We start from the raw sequence: 6,093 nt of genomic DNA, 5'->3' as shown, positions 1-6,093 counted from the left end.
TTTTTTTTTTTTTTTTTTTTTTTTTTCTCTTGCGAATATGTTCTTTTTTATAAGAATATTGAATGAAATTTATAAATTTGTATTATTAAATAATCGACATAACAAAAACGATTTAAGAAGAAATATAAATACCCAGGCGAGATTACATTTTTAATATTCCATATCGTGAAAATGAACTTTGAAATAAGTGATTAGTTGATTAGTATGAAATTTTTTTTTTTTTTTATTACTCAGATCCTGGAACTGTAATAAACAGTGCCAATAAAGTCTACAAAAGACGCAATATACAATATAATAAATAGTAATGAACTATACAAATGATGATTTAGCGATAAGGAATTCGCGAATATTATACAAACGTTGTATTGTATAACATATATTTTAGATGCATACTGACACATAAAAACAAACACATTAATATATATTTAGACAAAAATCATATTAAACAAAACTTCGAAATGAATGATATATTTGAAAAAAATAAGTTAAAGTAAACATGGACAACAATTTTTACACGTTTTTTAAGTAGAATAAGTCATTTAAGGATTTATTATTCCATGCGTTTATCTGTTTTCTACCTGAAACTAAGAAAAAAAAAAAAAAATCAAAATCGAATGAATGGGATGAAAATAAGATAACAAAATTTTTTTAATATCTTTAAAATATTTTTAAACAAATTTTTAATTAATTCTTTTTTGGTACACTATACAATACTAAAAAGTATTGAAAAAATATAAAAACAAACTCTTAATTAATTGATATTTAATCAGTTCGATATTTTTATGAAATATCGATAAATTTTGAAAAGAATTTTTTATAGAAAATATTATAAAAATTACCATGCATTAGCACAGCAATATAATAGATCAAATGAAAATTTATAATCTTATTTTCAATGATAGGCCTGTTTGAATCGAAATTATACAAAAAAGTAAATCTAATAGAAGAATATAAACAGAATTTTTAAAAGAGAATCAATAGTGAATTTTTCTACAATATATTTGCGTCTTACTATTGGGAACTGATGTACATAAAAAAATATACTCGTTATTTTTTTCATCCATGATGAATGCCAGATTTATACTTATATAAATACATATAAGTACTTAATTAAACTTTGTTATATATTTTACAGAAACTTTACTAAGTATAGAGAAAAATGATTGAAAATTCTGTGCATGTAGAGTTATGTTTCATTCAATGACAAGAAGAAAATAAGAATGTTAAAAATTTTTAGAAGAATTTAAATGGAAAACTAAATTTCAGTCTCTTTACGTGTTTACATTCATATATCATTATTAGGTTTTTTTCGCGTCGTTTTCATTGTCGAAACAATACATGTCATGTATTGTTCACATATATATAGTGACATTTCCCCTAACACATAAACTTCAAACATATAAAGCTATGTAAACGTATACATGAAGATTTGCTGAAAAGAAAGAAAAAAACAAATGTAAAACAAGAGTATTACGTATATATTACGTGTATTTTTATATTTAAAATCTGTGAATTTCGATAGAAAATAATAAAATGGAAAAAGAAAAAATAAAAAAAATATAAATGCTAAAATATGTGAATGAAAAATTTTTTCAAGAAATGATGAAAATATTACATGGAAATGATTCTAATTATGTGACCTATTTCTGTTTCGAACATCTATTTCGATGATTTTACTTATGATGTATAAAAATATATAAATGTACGAATATATAAATATCATTATTATGTAAAGAGAAAACAATTCGAAGTGATTAAAGATATTTATCTTTTCTTTCTTTTTTTCTTTTTTCTTCTATGCTAAGAAAGAAAGAAAGGCGTATGTATCTTCATATTTCATATATTTGTTATTATAGATTAAATTTCGATTTTTGTATTTAACTTACAGATTTGATTAAATTTTCAACGATTATTTTGACTATTCTAATATTTTTTTTTCTCGATATTTTTTTTTCTTCCTTATGTTTTTTCATTTTATAGTTTTTTTACTTCCAACGTTATTCTGTAAGTAATAATAAGATTATATAATGAACAAATTTGAGTTATATAGAAGAGCAGTAATACAATGATAGGTTGATCCGTAAAAAAAAACTTAGCATTCTTCTAACTCTTTGTATATTCTCACTTTGTATTTTCGGTATTTATTAGTCAATTATCATCGCTAGTCAATAAAAAAGGGAAAAATAAATAAATTCAAGAAAAAAAAAGGAATGAAAGAAATGAAAAAATGGAAAAAATGACGAAATGAAAGAAAAGAAAATAATACACAAGTACATTAGGATTTTGTCTAGTCAAGTTGAAAAAAGAAAATATTCAGATATCATATCTCTTTGAAAGTATGTAAAACGTATGTATATATAATATATGTATGTATATATAATATATGTAAAAGGATACACATCATATGTATATATATGTACACACAGAAAGTCCTATAATGTGCCTTTATAAATCCCAATAAATGAATGAGAGAAAAGAAGGGAAAACCAAGAAAAAAAATATATATCTACATTTTGTATAAATAGAAAAATTAAAATATTTTAAAATGTGTCATAGCTATTAATGTAAAGAAAAAATTACAATCATAATATATAATTAATACTTTAACAGCTTAAATATACATTATAAAATTTCTTTTTTTTAATTTAAGATTAAAATAAATTTATATATATATCTATGCATATATATTGTTTTTATTTTTTTTCTTAATATTTATTTTAATCTCTCTTTCTAGTACGATCTCTTTTTTTTTAATATGATAATTATTTAATAATCATTTTAAATATATTTTAAATATGTTATCATTAAAAATTTATAATTGAAATTCAAAAAACATAATCGATGATGATAGTAATATATAATATGTCAAGTTTTGAATAATGTAATTTATTTTTAATTCGATTATTTATTATAATAAATATTATATTCTTCTTTTAATAAATATTTAAATTGTTTTATTCTAATATTATATCATATTTATTATTATTATATTAATTTGAAAGTTAATTGTATTTTTTATAATAATTTTAGTTTTATTATTTATAATATATATTTATATATAATAATTTTAATTTTATTATTTATCATGAACCATAACTTGATTTCAGATAATAAATTTATTCTAAATAGTTTTTTTTTAACTATAATAATTTTTGTTTAACGGTCTTAATCAACTTAACATTATATACATTAGTAAAATACAAATTAGTAAAATTTCAATCCTGGTTTGCCCTGCCTTATATAAAGTAAGATAAAATGAAAAAGATGTGTATATATATATACATATATGTACATGTATGCATATGTATGTGTTTAAAACTCATTTGACATTCACACACAATGCGCAAGACTTTTCAATCAAGTTATAGGCTTCTCCCATGATTGTAAAAGAGAATTAAAAAAAGGAAAAATAAAAGAATACGAAACAGAAGCAAAACAGCAGAAATAAACATTGTTTATAAACTGTGCACAACTATATTTTTTTTCTTTCCATTTCATTTTTATGTTTCTGCCTTCCCATCCGTATCTCTCTTTCTTCGCTTCTGTAATAGATGAAATTGTAAAATTTGTAACGAGAAATTGGCTGTGTCGCAATATACATGTAAATGCAATTTTTTAACGAACTTATAAATTGAATATTAGAGAATGTTGATTGTAAGTTATGCTTCCTGAGTTTTATTCATTCCCAAAATAAAAATGAAATATAAAAAAAGTTAATATCCATAATTTCACATTTTAATTTTTTGTTGAAGATTTTTTTTATAAAATTGAAGATCATTTTTAAAGAAAAATGAAAAGTAGAAAAGAGAAAATGCAAATTGTAACAAAATTATTGAGAATAAATGGATCGTAAATATCAATTGGTGAATTATATTTCGATTCTAAAAATTTCAATATCACATATTCAACGATATCTCGTGATACTTTGCATATTTCTTTGCATGCAATCTTTTTTGATTTTTGCTTTATCAAGTTGCAATTAAAACTGTTTGATTTCTGCTTTATCAAATTGCAATTAAAACTGTTTTGAAGAATATTAATGAATAAAATAAAGAAATTAAAGAATGGATAACGATAATTAAATCGGTTATCATCGAAGACTAGATATAATAGTAAATAAAAATTCGATACCATGATAACTTGGTAGATTTTGTTAAATTATTCTGTTTTGTAATTTTTAAATTATTACACAGAGTATTAATATTTGTGGAATATTTTTGAAAAATTGATTCTAAACCAACAGAGTTTTACAGTGATATATTTTGTTTTCATTTGCTCAATATAAATATTTTCAATTGCTTATAACTTAATAAATAAGTTTTAATCGACTATTTTTGTAATTTTTATTTTGATTTTTCAGAATTAAATTGACTTTTCAGAAATATCGCACAAATTAATATCCTATAAATCCTATATAATATATCCTATAGAATGTTTATATCATAATATTATATCTGTATTTTGTATTTCATTACAATACAGAAAATTATGCCAGGATAAAGATATTTAATTTGGATTGTAATGATTGTAATTTCTAATTTTTTTGCAAGTTCGTTTTCATCTGTGATATTCAAGATTATCAATATTTTTTGCATATTATATATTTTTTATAATATATAATAAAATTATAATTATTATATATTATAATTATAATATATATTACAATATAATATATATATTATAATTATAAAATTATAATAGATATTAAAACAAATTTAATATCTTATAGCATCATGATTTTGAAATGATCTTGAATGAACAATTTAAATGATAATTAAAAAATTTAAATAATAATCAAATAAAGTTTAGAAATTGAACATTCTTTGTTTTCTATGTAAATGTTTATTCATTTACCAAATGCTCAAAATGATTTCCATTACTTAAAGGTACTTTCGCTTGCATATGCATATGCATTTCAGATATTTTATATGAGAAAATTTTTTAATATTTTTTATTGATAATGTGATTTCTAAATATATTATTAACATTTCAAAACATTAACAATTTATGAGTATGATGATCTTCATATAACTCAATATTTAGTTATATTATTAGCAAATAAATATAGAAAGAAAATAATGTGTTAATTTAGGAGAAAATAGAATAATAATTTTTTTCATTTATGATCATTTCAAGATTTTGATATTATAAGATATTGATTTCATCTTGATATCTACTATGATGTTGCATTATAAAAAAATATACATATATTAATGTTAACGGAAAAAATGTTGATAACCTTGAAAATTATAGAAATGATTGGGAAAAAAATCACGAATCATTATTATATTCATCATTCCAAATATTTGTCATGATATAATTTTTTAAAGATAATTAAAATATATTTATCTATTTATATATATTTATAATAAAAATATAGTATATAGGATCATAATCATTTCAAATAACTCGTAAATTATTTGTTATAGGAAAATATTATAGACAAAAATTACATGATATAGAAAAAGAAATAATTTAATATTTATTGATTTTTTAAATTTTAAATACATACATAATTATATAAAATTATGTATATATATAATTATATAAAATTTGTCATGTTATAAATTTTAATAAGTTTATTTTTATTTTATTAAATATTCATGTTAAATATTTTTAAATAAAATTTTCTAAATTAAATAAAATTGTTTTTATTTAATTTTTATTATTTTAAATTTTGTAAGATTTATCATATGAAAGATAAGAAACATACGAAGTAATACTTGTCTTTTCATACTTTCATATCGTTTCTTTTATGTCAAAGGCACAAATATATAATTCGATAACTTGTGGAAGATTATGGTTCAAATATAAAATATAAAATATAAAAATCATTATCGATATTAACATTTTTGAGATGTACTATTTACTTCAAAGTTCAATTTGATTATAAAACATTGTTTTATCATTATGAGCTTAAATTAAGTATAAAACTTCATTCGTTACTGAAACAAACGATTTATATATTCATGTCTTTAACATATCTAAGATAATTTTTTATTATAAATTACTTAGTAGTTTTTATAACGAATAATAATTTGTGTTAATATATGTCAAAATATATGTTAAAATATATTAAAAAATAATATAATT

This window comes from Apis dorsata, unplaced genomic scaffold (assembly GCF_000469605.1).
Source record: "Apis dorsata unplaced genomic scaffold, Apis dorsata 1.3 scaffold_376, whole genome shotgun sequence".
Taxonomy (NCBI): Eukaryota; Metazoa; Arthropoda; class Insecta; order Hymenoptera; family Apidae; genus Apis; species Apis dorsata.
Note: the sequence above shows the minus strand (reverse complement) of the source record.